At 40.3% G+C, this 16211-nt stretch overlaps 1 protein-coding gene and 1 pseudogene across 13 annotated transcripts in view; one reads left to right on the plus strand and one right to left on the minus strand.

Moving 5' to 3' along the window:
- The window catches only part of EPB41L2 (erythrocyte membrane protein band 4.1 like 2), a 210748-nt gene that overhangs the window by 155418 nt on the left and 39119 nt on the right, over window positions 1–16211 (minus strand). The window lies entirely within an intron of this gene.
- On the plus strand, window positions 4182–4298 carry LOC123837977 (U4 spliceosomal RNA; annotated as a pseudogene).

A 16211-nucleotide genomic window follows, 5' to 3' on the forward strand; every position in this document is an offset into this window, starting at 1 on the left:
TGGAGACTTCCTGTGGAGGAATTTTTTCCAAGAAAAACAAGAACGGAGGATTCTCCATCACCTATTTTTTAGACATCCTTCCCAGCTCACTAAAGTCACTGCAGCTGTTTTGGTTTGTTCTCCATTGACCAAGGGTCAAACAGAAGTGAGGGTGAGTCTGAGAATGCGTGCGCCAGTACATCGTCTGAATCCGTAACTGCCTCAAAAAGGACATCTAACTACCTGTTGACCAAAACAGATGTGCAAATCATGCTAGACTTGTTTCTTCTGCAGAGATAGTCCTGCGATCGACGGTGCCTGCATGACTAATAGCTCCCAGAGGTGAAAGAAGAGGCCATGTGCCCTAATTTGCCCTAACTGTGCTCAGCACCTTTTTAACAAGTCAGAGTAATAACAGTGTGAACCTAGGAGGTGCTCCGCTAGAACTGTGAAGACACAGCAAAAGGAGGGGAGAGAGGCAGGCCGGAAGGGAAACGACAGGACAACCTCCCCATCCTTGAGGAGCTCATAAACTAGACACTAACACATGCAACCCCAGGGAAAGTTACCATTCATCAAATACCCAAAATGTCAAGCCATAAGACGGGGTGAGCAATATGCCAGAGGAATGATGCCGCTAAGAATTCCTATGGGAATGCAGCAGAAGAAAGCAAATCTATTCCAGAGTAGAAGAAATGTGGCACAGGAAATAAGAGTTTGGTAAAAGCACTAAAAAGTTTTAAGAGACTTATTGGCTTTAACATGGAAGAAATGAAAGGCTTCAAATCTACGGATGTTTATTCTAAATGTAAAGCCTACATTTTTAACTTCCACTCCTCTCGGGTTCACCTCAAATAACCCTAAGGTAGCAGCAATTCAGCCATATCACAATGGTTTTCAAACTTCTCCAAAGTACCTGGGACAAATTAGCTACACAGGTGTGTTTGGGGAGTTTCAAGGTTTTACTTTTTTTCGTAGTCAAACTTAAAGTTAGATGGATTTAACACTTTAAGGCAAATCTAATGATCTCTAATGTATCCTAGAGGATAATACCTCACAAATTCTCCCCAGTAAATAAAGTGAAATAGGCAGCACGGTACAGTGAGAAGTAAATAGGAATCAGTGGAACCAGTTCCAATTCCAGCTCCGAAACAATTTTGAGCAAGTCACTTAACCCCACTTTTCTAAATTTCCTCTTCTAGAAAATAGAGGAAAGATGAATTCTCTCTGAACGTGCCTTACAGTTCTAAAATTCTACATTAAAAAAAAAAATACTTGGCATGGTAAACTGCACACAAAATAAAGTTGGATGAAAATGGACATCAAATCCAAATATACAGTATGAGCCCCAAAGTCTTTATAAGCTAGGAGTAGGGTACAAGGATAGACACAGACTACTAATAGTGATTGTGTTTGAAAGTGAGAATCAAGCTTTTACTATTTATGGTTCTCTGTATTCCAAATTTTATTCAACAAACATGTAAGTTTATGATTAAAAAGATCCAATCCCTTGACTCCAAGCTTACCATTTGGAATCAGAGCTCTTCAGCCTCTATGAAATATGCCGGAAATCAGAGTTCTCTTAGAAATACTATAGTCCAACCTTCAATTAGGGGGGGCAGCAGAGGGGTGTAAACACTCAACTTGTTCTTCCACAGCTATTTTTCTCATCTAGTCTGAAACCCCTCCTCTGTCCCCACCCTTCCCCTTAAAAATCTCTTGGGAGTGATTGAACGCAAGTAACCTAAAACTGGAATTTCTGGGACTGTCTGCTTCTCAAAAAGTACTGTATTTTCATCTCGCTACCTCTACACACACACAATTGAATTTCATACTTATTTTCGCAACAAAAGCTCACAGTAGTCCTTAAGTATCCTTTGTAAAAAGGGAGGAGCGGGGCGGGGCAGGGCAGGCTACGTAGGACAAAACGATGTGGCACCTGCGGGGGTGATGTCATCGCCAGCCGTGGCTCTAGAAAACAAGCTGTGGCTAGGATCCCCAAGCCGACCTCACACTATTTAACAAAAACAGTCCTTCCTGGCCCTAGAAAACCTCACTCACATTTGACTGCTCTGCCGAGGAAGCCCTATACTTGCAACTTTGCAGCTTTAAACACTTTGTAGAGCACAGCATCAAATACCGTCTGGACCATCTTTGGAGAGCTACGCTTAGCTGCTCTAAATTGTATTTAGTATCTGGCAGGCCTGAAAAGGACTAACTCTGCACTCCTGTCCACAAGCAGGATATAGGGACTCCCGACTCATGACAGGCCTGATTGAAAATAAAAAAAAAAAGAACCACACCTACACCCCAGCTCCAAATGAAGTGACTGACTTGGTTGCGAAAGGGGTGGGCACAGCGGGGAATGAGGCCAGGTGTCAAAAAGTGAAATCCTCGGGCACCTCGCTGGCTCGGTGAGTGGAGCACATGACTCGATCTCAGGGTTGGGAGTTTGAGCCCCACCTTGGGTGTAAAGAGGACTTAAAAGTAAAATCATAAAAAAAAAAAAAAAGTAAAATTGAGAGGTGAGCCTCAATCTTCATTCTGTAAAATGAGGCTAAGAAAATACAATGCATGGCTATTCATACAGATAATAATAAAATACTGTTGGTAGAATGACGGTTTTAAACATAAACACTAAGTTCATGTTAGCTATTATTTTCTTGCCCCACAGTAACGGTCATTAAAGGGAATACGAACTCCTCCAGTTTACTTAAGATCCAATCAATCTATAATGTGCCTGAAAGTACTTGAAAAATTAATGGCAAACTTTAAACACTTCTAAGGAAAATACACAAGGAGTTTTAACTACTTGTTAAATACAAACATATTTGCTCCCCAGGAAGAATGGGTGGGATATGACCCTTTCTGCCACCCTCTAGTCATAGTAGAAAACATCCACGGAAGAATCCCTATCCGGCCACTCCTCCAGCAAGGGGCGCACCCAGAGATGAGGTACCTGACACGAGCTTGGGGTAAGAACTCGGGGTAACGGGCTGAAGTGCTACAGGATCCTGGACCTCCACCCAATCTCCTAACTCCCCTACCCACCAGGGCCTGGTTACCTTTCCCTCCCTTTTTAAGAGCCACAGAACGTAGCCTCCTGCTTCTTTCCCACTGCCAACACCTGACCAAGATGATCCAGTATAAAGGGAAACTAGACTCTCCACCTCCCAGATTCAGTCTAGAAAGCAACCCAGGCCTTGCAACTTACTACCACAATTTTACTACTCCTAACAACGGGGACGTGGCTGAGGAAAGGCTAAGTGTGCGTGCCTGTTTTCACCTACATTCTAAGGCCAAAGCCAAAATTCACACTCGGATGCTAATGCTAATATTTCTTCATTTTTAAAAAATCCTGAATACAGTAGGAGGAAGACGCTAGAACTTATATCTTACAAATCCCAAGACTGCTTCTACTTGATTTTTTATAGAGCTGATCTCCTCCTAATCCTCTAAAATTTTCAACTATCTATTGCTGAATGTGTTCTACAGTCAACCCATCACTGAAAATCGCAGAAAGCTCTCTCCCTGTGACCCAGAGCACACCAACAGTCTCCTCTCCTCACTGCCTAGCTTTTAAAAGATCTTAGCGATGACCCAGACTCTGGTACTTCCCTAATCGGACAGTGACGCTGCAGAGACCCAGGGCTGAGTCAGAGCTCACCCTATATCTGAGCCACACTTCTCTCCACCACCTTACAATGTTCCAAGCTACTAGGGAAGAGGGGAGCTGAATCTCAAACCTTCACATGTATAATGCATTCCAAATTGAAATCATTTTTATTATCATACTCCTACTCCTTTTTATAAGGCCGTGTGGGTGGGGGGGGGTGTGTGTGTGTGAGAGAGAGAAAGAGATCCTGCCCTCCCCACCATTTTAGTTACCCATTCCCACGGTCATACCCCAAGCACTGGCTTTCAAACTTTTCCACATGTGACCCGGAGTAAAAGATTTCCTTCCCTCCAACCCAGTTTGCAAATACAATGTAAACACACCCAGTTTTAATGGAAACAAAGATTTCAAAAGACTATGTGTGATCCACTCTGATCCAGACTAATGCTTAAACTTAGGCAGATTGTGCTAAATCCAGCCCCCACCCCTGGGTTCAGTGAGCCTTCTGCCAGTGGATTTCCTCAGCCAGAAAAAAAGGGCACCTCTTTCCTCCCACTGCCTCTCTCCTTCCCTCTCCCAAAGGGGAAGCTTTGTGCAGGGGCCGGATCACAGCCCATGAGGCTGATCCGAAGCATGATTATTGCTAATTGAAAACTCTTCCCAAAGAGGGAATCTTCTTTTAATTCATGTAATAACTCTGCAGAGGCTAGATAAGACCCTGACTCCCATGCTGTTTATTCTTTCTCATATTCTAAATGCCAGTCCTAGCCTTTTTTTTTTTTTTGGCTGTTTGCATTTATTTTTTTATGTTCTGTTAGTCATCATACATCATTAGTTTTTGATGCAGTGTTCCATGATTCATTGTTTGCGTATAACACCCAGTGCTCCATGCAGTATGTGCCCTCTTTAATACCCATCACCAGGCTAACCCATCCCCCCACCCCCTCCCCTCTAGAACCCTCAGTTTGTTTCTCAGAGTCCATAGTCACTTATGGTTCGTCTCCCCCTCCGATTTCCCCCCTTTATTTTTCCCTTCCTTCTCCTAATCTCCTCCATGCTATTCCTTATGTTCCACATGAGTGAAACCATATAATTGTCTTTCTCCGCTTGACTTAGTTCACTTAGCATAATCCCCTCCAGTTCCATCCATGTCAATGCAAATGATGGGTATTCATCCTTTCTGATGGCTGAGTAATATTCCATTGTATATATGGACCACAGCTTCTTTATCTATTAGTCTGTTGAAGGGCATCTCGGCCCTTTCCAAGTTTGGCTATTGCGGACATTGCTGCTATGAACATTGGTGTGCATGTGCCCCTTTTTTTCACTACATCTGGGTCTTTGGGGTAAATACCCAGGAGTGCAATGGCTGGGTCATAGGGTAGCTCTATTTTTAACTTTTTAAGGAAACTCCACACTGTCTTGCAAAGTGGCTGTACCAATTTGCATTCCCACCAACACTGTAGGAGGGTTCCCCTTTTTCTGCATCCTCTCCAACATCTGTTGTTTCCTGCCTTGTTAATTTTTTCCATTCTAACTGGTTGTAAGGTGGTATCTCAATGTTGTTTTGATTTGAAATTCCCTCATGGCTAATGATGTTGAACATTTTTTCATGTGTCTGTTAGCCATTCATGGGTCTTCTTTGGAATAGTGTCCATGTCTTCTGCCCATTTTTTGACTGGATTATTTGTTTTTTGGGTGTTGAGTTTGAGAAGTTCTTTATAGATTTGGATACTAGCCCTTTATCTGTAGTGTCATTTGCAAATATCTTCTCCCATTCTGTGGGTTGCCTCTTTATTTTGTTGGCTGTTTTCTTTGCTGTGCAGAAGCTTTTTTAAATGATTTCTTGAAAAATCCTGCCCTAGGCCTATAATCCTACCATTATCTTAATTTCCTGCATCTCAACCTTTGATTATCTTCCATCTTTCTAGCTCAATCCCTCTCGAACCCCAACTCCAACAATTCTTTGATCTGAGCAGCCTGTGCCCCTCCCACTTCCCAATGCCAAGTCTTTGTTACCCTCCTTCATTACCTTGGATCCCATGGGCCACCACGATAGCCTTAACTCCCAGCTCCTCTCTCCTCCAGCATGTTCGAATGTTCCACCTAACTCTGACCTTACTTACTTGCAACCATGCAGCAAAACAAAAATAGCTATGATAACTTTTCTCAAAAATCACAACCACAGACTTTAATTGGACTCAGAGATCTTCAGAAATCCTAGGACAGTTCCCTCATCAACCCACCCTACACTTCCACTCTCCTGGACACAGATTTCACATCTAGGCAAAAAGCTAAAAAAGCAACAACAAAAAACTACAGACTAAAAATATAGGACACTGGAAATTGGATCTTCCTAAGTAAGGGTTCAGCCACAATCTAACTACAGCTGTCCTCCAAGAAGGAAAACCAGGTATTGCTTAACGATCTCATAGTTGTAAATGGAAGTTACCAGAGGAAAAAAAAAAACTTTGCAGTACAAGGCTGACTTCCAATAAGTTTAAGAGCATTTTGCCATTAAAGAATAAAAGAAAAAGTTTATTTACTCTCAGAAGTGTTTTTGTTTTTTTTTTTTTGGAAAATGTTTGCCAATATTCTCCTTAATTCTCTTACCAAGTAGTCCATGTGCAACTCCGCCCTGCCTCTCTAATCAGACAGGCAGAACAGTGTATTGTCCAAATATAATTTGTTCAACCATGCAAACACCTGTGAGATCAAGCATGTTCAATTTGCAAGGGACAAGTCCAATGGCATGGCCACAGTGATAAGAATGGATGCCCTGTTAGGGGGCCTTTTGCTGAAAGAAAGCTTTTCCATTATCTCTATTTTGAATCAAAATGTCAAATAAATGCTTTCATGTAACTCAACAGAAAAATAAGACACATACATTATAGAGTTGCTATTTATTCTAACCCAGGCCACTAATGGGGACACTAATGCACATAAGAAAAACCCCAGAGTAAAAGGAGTCTGCATCTCTTGAATTCAAGGGCCAATAGAAGGAAAGCTATGAAAACATAATGTGCCTGAGGAGGCCATAAAAGGTCAAGCCCAGAATTTAACGTACTAGATAGGAGCACTGCTACAGGGAAATCACCGCAGGACTCCAAGGGTCATTTCTATCACATTAAAACACAGTTCTTCCCCGGAGGGAGGGAACACACACGACTCACACAGTTGAGAAATCTAGACTGAAATCACACTGCCAGCAAACAGGCAGATTATGTTCCAGCACAGGCAGAGAACACAAGAAGATAATCAAGCTTGAAGGAACCTCAGGAAGACGACATGAACACCACTTGGACCTGCCATCCACTGGTGGCCAAGGCCATGGGCTAGCCTACCAGCCTCAGTCAAGCAGAATGAAAAAAAAAAAAAAAAAAATGTGCACAATGGTCCAGTTAATGTAACAATTCCTACCTTCCTTACTTACACTCCTTCCCCAGCACCCTTTAACTTTCAAATACCTACTGTTTTCTCCTTTGGTTTTAAGGTTGCTAAACTGTTTGCTTCTCCTCTTCCTCCACCATTCAGTCATTCAACATTTAGGGAGTAAGGGGTCACTATGCACCTAGCACTGTGCTAGGACATCACAACCTAGTAAGCGACACAAAGAGAAAGCCACCGATTACAAATTCATTGTAGGAAATACCTACATAAAGCAAGCTGGTAAGAAAAAGAAAAAAGAAAAAAAAAAAGGCTAAGAGCAGAGAATGGAGTGAGGTAAAGTGGAGCCATCTCTAAAGGACCAAGGAGCTAAGAAAGGTGGAGAATCCCACGCACTTGCCACAGCATCAAGATACCACTAGGAGTGGGGTGCCTGGGTGGCTCAGTTGGTTAAACGACTGCCTTCGGCTCAGGTCATGATCCTGGAGTCCTGGGATCGAGCCCCACATACGGCTCCCTGCTCAGCGGGGAGCCTGCTTCTCCCTCTGACCTTCCCCCCTCTCATGTACGCTCTCTCTCAAATAAATAAATCTTAAAAAAATAAAAAAATACCACTAGGAGTTGTTCCTTTCAACTTTTAACATTCAATCCAAATCACAAAGATGAGACCCAACAACTCACAAGGTAATCAAATACAAAAAAGTCAATTTCCCTAACGTGGTAGTTATTTGCTAAACATTGTACCTAGAGATTTCTTCTTTTTAAGCTCACCTAAAAATTCCACTTATCCACTGTATTTTAGTTTTCAGTTTACAAAGTTAATCAGTGCTTGACCCTGTAGATATGTGCGGACCTACATACGTAGAGCATTCACAACTGCATACTCTGCTACTCAATATAATTATGAGAGGCACACTCGGACCTTCAGTCCAGTCAAAACTTGGGTGGGCATCCCTTTTATTCTTTTGCTTCTCTCTCACCCCAAACCCAGGGAGTTCATGTGCCATTGGTAACAGGCAGTGCATTTATCGTAACTGAGATAATGGCAAATAATACGTCAAAGCTGTGATCTCTTCTAAGTCAGGATGGGGGCTGAAGGTAAAGTAGCAAACAGCAGAAAGACACTGCAATGTAAGATCAACTTGTGTTATTTGGCTTAGGGCTGGGTGAGCAGACAGATGGAGAGCCTCTTCCCTCACCTCTCAAATAGAAAATAAAACTCACCTAGTTACCATGCAGTTGTTTTGCTATGAAAAAAAATCTCATGAAGACAGAAACCACTTCTAATTAATTAGATTGGATCCGTGTCCTAGAATAGCTACATCAAGGTTTTCAACTTCTGCACGATGGACACTTTGGCCCGTAATTCTTTGTTGTGAGGCACTGTCCTGTGTATTGTAAGATGTTCAGCAGCAACCCTAGGCTCTATGCAAGATGCTAGCAGTGCACCCTCAAGTCTTGGTGATCACAAACGTCCCCAAACAGCACCAAAGGTCCCTCCTGGGACAAAAGCAAAAACAAAGACCCACCCACCTCCTCCCCAGTTGAAAACAAGTGCGCTAGATTTTGAGCATCAGGTTATTTATTAAATATACAATGAAGAGGAAAGTGACATTAACAAACAGGGCAAAATATTAAGAAAAAGGTTAAGTCTTGACCAGCTATTGTCTGCATCTCAATGAAAAGCTAAGAGATATCCCCAACAGAAGAGAAAGATCAAAACCAAGGCCAAAAAAGTAAAGCGAAGTCTGGAACATTTAAGCCACAGTTAGTACAGGTGTGATAGAAGCTGCAGTTGGGAAAAAGATTAGTGAAAACATTAAAAACGAATCAAGTCTATCCTCATTCCACATATCCAAGCCCATGCTACGAGGGAAAAAAAGAAAAACACCACAAGTTTTAACAGACTTTAAATCTACAAAATGAGTATCTGATATCTGAAACCGTACCTATTTTGAAATAATTAGGAACACACAGACCAGACTCCAAATCCAACAGCCCCCAACCATTTTCTAGCTACATGATGGCCCTGCCTAAGCTATTTCTCTCATCCAGAGAAGTAAATGACTTAACCAGTATGAGGGTATTAGCATAGTGCCTGGTAAGTAATTAAGTACTACCTCTATGGCAATTACCAATAGCTTCATATACATATTTTATAAACATACTTCTCACACTGCCAAAATGAAGAAACCACTTATATAAAGTCAACTAGGAAAAAAAATTCCTGTAAAAATACACACCCTACATGCCAAGATTTACCAATACATTTTAAGGCAGGAGAAAAGTGAATTACCATTCAAGCCCATGGTTACAAAAAAATATAAATGCTGAGGGTTTGTTTGTTGTTTTTAGGTACCACATTATGCACCACCTGTGCTAATTCCAAGTATATTTCCCCAAGTTTTTATCCAAATCAACCAAAATAACACCACTTAAAGCAGCGGAGTTTAAAACTTCACTCTATACATTTTCTACAAAGCCTAACAGTCAAGTGGGAAAGAAGAGCATTTTCTCACACATACCCGGAGCCAGTCTGAAGTTGCTGTTTGTGCCTCACAGAAGTTGTTTTCTAGCCACAAGCTACTACAAATTGTTCAGACCTTTTGGCAGCAACACAGGAAACTGCCCTTTTCACCCGTTCTCCCACAAAAATGTAGTCAATTTCTAGGCAGGCCCATCTCCCAAGGCTACTGGCTTGATGGAGCCAAATGCACGCCATTTTTCACTTAGCAATTCGAAAGGGCCCCAAATATTTTGCATTTTTGTGAAGAAAACTGAACTCAAGTCACTGAAGACCTGTGGACAAAGCTCTGCATGAAATCAGCTCATAAAGTGTGCTCCACCACACTTTATACCGGCCTCTGAAATTTATAGGGCATTTGGCATTCCAGCTGTTTCTATTTTATCCAGCTCGTCCAGGATGCAATAGGCAACACATGAAGCCATTTCCAGCACTTAACTGTCCTTGGCTTCCCACTATTCTCAACTCGCCATGTTTCAAGTAAGTAGGTAAAAAAAGGTACATCTGCCTTTCGATTTAAATAAAATAATAACCTCAAATGTTCCCTTTGAATCTGGGGTTTTTCCATAATCTTAAGGATCCCATAAAGGTACCTGGGCAAGCCACACAGATGAAGTGCAAGTTTCTCTCCACTTTTTATTCGGGCATACAAATCAAACTATATTTTTCTCCCTCAAATACGTAAGCGGAGGTGAGAGTAGGAGGTGGTAAGTTACTGAACAACTGGAACATTCAATTTGAAACAGTAAAGCTGAAATTGCCTTTTGAATGCAAAATTAAAGAACCCTTGAAAACCAGGATTCCTTTTATCCCATTTGGTTTAAAATTTCACAGACAGGGCATTTATTAACAACAACAACAACAACAAATAAAGAAGACTGAATGGCAAGAAGCATCTGCAGCCACTCACCAAATAAAGCTGTACACTATCCTGCCCAGGGCGAATCAGATGCCAAAAGGCAATCTGATGAATCAAGCTCACAATTCACAGACTGAAAAAGAAAATCAGCCCAGCATTTTCCAGGGAATGGTTACTGTCTCCAAAAATGACTTGTAACCTCGGAACAAGTTCCAGTATGACACAAAGGCAACCTCTCCAGAAGGGTACAATATCCGAAACTGTCCAGAAACCACCGAGACCAAAATGATAAGCAAAGGAACCTGGATTCAATTATACACACCCATTACTTTGATTTAATAAAAGATAATCCATAGAATATTTTTCAGAGTCCAACATTAACTGTAATTTAAAATATGGTCAAGTTCAGAACTCCTTTTCAAAGATACACTGAATTATTGTAGCAAAATAGATCCTATAGATTATACTAGGGAAAAAACCCGGAAGGCAAACCAAAGAATCCAAATTTAAAATTCAAAGAAAAATTCTTACCTGTCTGGTAGGTAGAGACCTGGCTTGCCTGTATCTAAGTACAAGAGGCACACCTTGTTATTTTAGGTAATCTTCCCAATTTAAACAGATTAAGGCACATGGGGCAAGTGCTAACTGCAAGCACACGTTCATTCACTGCTTGCACTGACTGATAATAAACCAAACCATCTTTCATCTCCACAAGCAAAACAGAGTATCAGAGGGATTTCAGCTTATCAGCATCTTCAAAGGATATAGAATTGTTAATACTTATGAGAAAGTGTCTACGGAAGGATCGGGAAGAAATGGCCTCCTTGCTGGAGGCTTACTCTGTAGGCAGGACGTAGTGTGATGTGCTGCAGAACACCAGCAGCAGAATGTGAGACTGTGAGACAGACTGTGAATGTGAAACAGACTGTGAGACTATCACCAAAGGAACAGAGAAAGCCCTTCCCGAGTTAACTGTCCCCATCCTCACAGGACTTACTTTCGAGGAAGTAAGCAGCAACATAAGAAGAGTTGCCCCAAGGTTATCCAGAGGTCTGGCATGAGAACTCAAAGCACTCAAGTTCAAACACATGGGTTTTCTGGCCCATGTTAGAAAAAAATCAGCTTGGGAAAATTTACTTCAGATTTGAGCTAAATAGGCAACCAAGGACTCTCTTTACTACTGTTCCATGTTTCAATTGCTCACACATTAGAAAACCCATCTTAAAATATAACCCGCAGAAGAGAGAGAAAATGTAGACTTGAGCACTGACTTCTGTCAGTTCTCATCCCACTTCCACCCCATATTCAATTAGTTTTTATTGTGCAGTTACTATATTTAAAAAAGAGCACAGGGCTGACAGTGAGAGGGATAAAGAGCGCACAAGACTCTGATGTATTCGTTACCCAATGGGTTACGTTTGCATCTGTATTTACACACAATAAACATGTTCAGGGTGTTTTGTTTGCTTGTTTGTGTGTTTTTGTTTTTAAGTATCTCTGTGTGGTTTACTTTATGGATGGCAAGGGCACTGAAGGCCCTTCATGGGAAAACCTCTGCACATGGGGCTTCAATCAAGCCGGCAGTTTCTTGAGGATAGGTTCCGGCTCCGAATCGTCTACATCCGTGTGCTGGAAAGGGTGAGAAGAGCAGTTTCCTGTGTTGCTGCCAAGAGCCTGAACGATTCTCAGGAGCTTGGGCTGGAGAAGAACTTCTCTATGAGGAAAACTGTTCACTTCCCAGCTGTCTTAGCATACTGGTGTGAGATAATGAGATTCTTCTCTATTTACTCTTATTTTCTGCTCCGTCTTTTCCAGTGAAATCCTTCCCTGGAATTTTAGAATTCTTTAATTCTTTAAATGATCTGGCTAGTGAAAAGAATGTTTGAAAATGATGCTTATTGAGAGTTTAATGGAAAACCAATTTCAGCACACGTCTAACTGTGGAGTATTAAAATCTTTCCTAAAACATAAATAAATTAAATTAAATCCTTCCTAGTCTTCTCTAGCCACAATATAGTACTAATTGTGTCCAGGTATTCACTTCCGGAAAGTTCTTCATACACACACACCACCACCAGACTGCTTGTTCACTCCGGAGAACACCAAAATGAGCAGGCTCACAGCCCTTAATAAACCAGTCTAGTATGAAGAGAAAGGGCAGAATAACAGGAGGGGGTACATAAGAGAATGTGTGTTGTTGTAAATTCACTGGATGATTCTTGTGCACACCAAGATTGAAGGACTGTGCTCACTCGACGCCCCCCATCCCCCCACCCCCCCGCCCCTGAAAACCAAAAAAAGCAATAAATCAGAAAGTCTACTTGAAAAACAAACAAAAAAGACTCACCATTGGATCACTCAAATTAGACAGCCACTGCAATTCTATTTAAAATATAAATTGTGGGCGCCTGGGTGGCTCAGTTGGTTAAGCGACTGCCTTCGGCTCAGGTCATGATCCCAGGGTCCTGGGATCGAGTCCCGCATCAGGCTCCCTGCTCAGCAGGGAGTCTGCTTCTCCCTCTGACCCTCCCCCCTCTCATGCTCTCTCTCTCTCTCATTCTCTCTCAAATAAATAAATACAATCTTTAAAAAAATAAAAATAAAAAAATAAAATATAAATTGTTCCGCTGCATAAATGAAGTATACCTACACATTAAAGTGTTTGCTGGAAAAAACTATAAAACTACTATAAAAAGAACTAGAAATCAGAAAGTTAAATCCAATTACTGCCACTTAATTTGAATAAGAATAAAAATCCTGCATGTGTATTATCTCAGAAAGTAATTAGAATAATTAAATGAAGCTATACATGAGTATTTTTACAAAGTGCTTTAAAAATTTAACATCATAGGGACGCCTGGGTGGCTGAGTCAGTTAAGCGTCTGCCTTCAGCTCAGGTCATGATTCCAGGGTCCTGGGATCGAGTCCTGCATTGGGCTCCCTGCTCAGTGGGGAGCCTGCTTCTCTCTCTCCCTCTGTCTGCTGTTTCCCCTGCTTGTGCTCTCTCTGACAAATAAATAAAATCTTTAAAAAAAAAATTTAACATAATACCACTTGCTCAAGGATCAACTCTGGTTTTAACATCCCCAGTAAATAAGACACTATCAGGAATAAAACAGTGACTAACATTAGCCCGATTTAAAAAAATCAATTTTTAGGCTTCCAGAAAATTCACTCATGAGTAGAAATATTTGCTTATTTAAGGTATGTATCTCTCTCAGTGGCTGTAGCTGATGACATTGTTTTGCATAGTTTCAATGTTGCTTTCATATTTTTTATAAGTATTATCCCCAAATTCATAGTCTTCTGCATTTTTAGTTCAAGATTAATTTTTTTCAGATTTATCTATGCTCGTATATGTAGCTCTATGTAGTTCATACATGTAGGTCATTCTTTTTAACTCCCATATAGTACTCCATCATAAATAAACTTTCTTTTTCCCAACTGGGACAGAGTGTTTCCACTACTTTGCTATTAAGAGATCTCAATGACCACTGCTTCCATGTCTCCTTGCAGAGGTACAAGAGTCTCTAGAGTACGTATCTAGTGGAATGCTGGCTAGTGAGGTATGGTCAATTTTACCTGATACTGCTGAAATGTTCTCCAAGATGCTTGTACCAATTTCTATTCTCATCAAAAGTGAATACAAGCAACAACTTCTCTACATCTTCCTCAATGCTTGATATTTTTACACTCATATTATGATGGTTATGGAAAAGTCTCTTTTAACTTGCATTTCCTAACTATTAATGAGAGTTATATGCTTATTTACTGGCCACTTGGGTTTCCAGTTCTGTGAACTGCCTACAATTATCCTCAATTTTTCTATTAGGTTGCCTTTCTTATTGATTTATAGGAGTTGTTCATATAACCTAGACTTTAATCCTTATATTTTATGAGCTATAGTAATCCTCCCTTGAAAAGCCACCTACAATGGCTAGAATAGACCAAAGTCATTTTTCTCGTTTGACTACAAGTATGGGAGTAAGTGATTCATGGCTGATGCATCTAGTCAAGAACATCATCATGGAACTAGCCTTTTATCCTCCTGCCCTGCCATCTTGAACATGTAGCTTCAACTTCTTCATTGCAACAAAGCTGCTACAGCTCTAAACTTGATACCCACATTCCAGGCAAGAGGGGAAACAGGAAAGACAAAGACAAGACCCCATATTCTGAAAGCAAAGCTTTTCCAGAAATTCTTAGCTTACCTCTATTGCACACAACCTCTGAAGGACATCAAAGGAGACAGCCATCCATTTTTAAGTGGGCACAAAATAGGGTTGTGTTTGTAAAGAAAGGAAGGCAACTAACAATTGTCTTACATCTTCCACCAATCTAAGACTTTTTTTTCCAATGTAGTATATTTTCTTGTATGGAAGTTTAAGAGTCAAATTTCTCAATCTTTATCATTTGTATTATCTGTGTTCCCTACTCCCCAACAATGCTCATATTTTCATCTAAAAATTTTAAAGACTGGCTTTCTGCCCTTAACTCTATTATGCATCTACCATGAATTTTTGCATATAGTATGAAGTGGGGAATGAAATTTCATTTTTTTCCCCATATGAACAATCAATGGATGTACTGACCCTGCTTCTTTAATAGTTCACCTTTCCCTACTGATTTAGACCACCACTTTTATAATATAACAAGTTTCCTTATTTTGGTTTATATCAGTTTCTGGGCTTATATTGGTTCATAACAGGTTCACTGGTCTAATTACCTATCCTTGCCACATTTTAGTAACTTGGATATGTGTGGTATGGCAAGTCTTTCCAACTTGTTCTTCAAAATTATTTTGGATATTCTTGAACACATGCTCATTTACATATGAATTTTAGGATGAAGCCTGCTTTGGATTTTGAGTGGATTTTCACTGAAACTATAGATGTATCTGAGGAAAACTGGTATCCTTACAGTATCAAGCATTCCCAACAATGAACAGCTCTCCACTTATTCAGCCCTTCTTTTACATCCTTCGATGTTCCATAATTTATCCACAAAGATTTCAATCTTACTAGATTTGTTCCTAGGAAATAGAACTTCTACACTATTAGGAATTAGAAGTAAGATTTTTACATAGTATTTTTAATTGGCTATCCCATGATTCACTTGGGTTTTGCACTCAGAATATTCTGTAACTTGTGAAAAAATAGTTTTCATTCCTCCTTTCCAATACTTAATGCTCATTTCTTGTTACATTGTATTGACAAATTTCAAGAACCACATAAAAATGACAAAAAGTAGTATTTTTTATTTTGACTTTAAGGATATGCTATTATCATACTGTTAAGTATAATATTAGGCATTATTTTGAAAACACATTATTTAGCATATTAAATAATTATATGTATTCCTAATTTAGTTAGCATTTTCATGAATATTAAATTTTCACTAAATTGCTCATCTAGCAATGATAAAATCTATTAAAGGAATCTGAAATGGTATATTATTCCTACATTCTTTTTTCTTAATTTTATTTATTTATTTGAGAGAGAGAGAGCATAAGCTGGCGGGGAGGAGTAGAGGGAGAAGCAGACTCCCTGCTGAGCAGGGAGCCGGACTCGGGACTCGATCCCAGGACCCCGGGATCATGACCTGAGCCGAAGGCAGACGCTTAACTGGCTGAGCCACCCAGGCATCCCTTATTCCTACATTCTTGAAATGAGTTCCATTTATAATAGACTTTGGGGGGAGACGGGTTTACTGGGTCCTTACGTATATTTATAAGTGACATTAGCCTATTTTTTTTTCTACTATTCTGATCAGTATCTGTTATCAGGGTTATGTTGGCCTTCAAATTTTAAAAAGAATGCTTTAATATAGTTCTACATTCTGGAACA

The sequence above is a fragment of the Mirounga angustirostris genome, unplaced genomic scaffold (assembly GCF_029215605.1).
Source record: "Mirounga angustirostris isolate CCGP_5_RB_7025 unplaced genomic scaffold, mMirAng1.0.hap1 SCAF_8, whole genome shotgun sequence".
NCBI classification, from domain to species: domain Eukaryota; kingdom Metazoa; phylum Chordata; class Mammalia; order Carnivora; family Phocidae; genus Mirounga; species Mirounga angustirostris.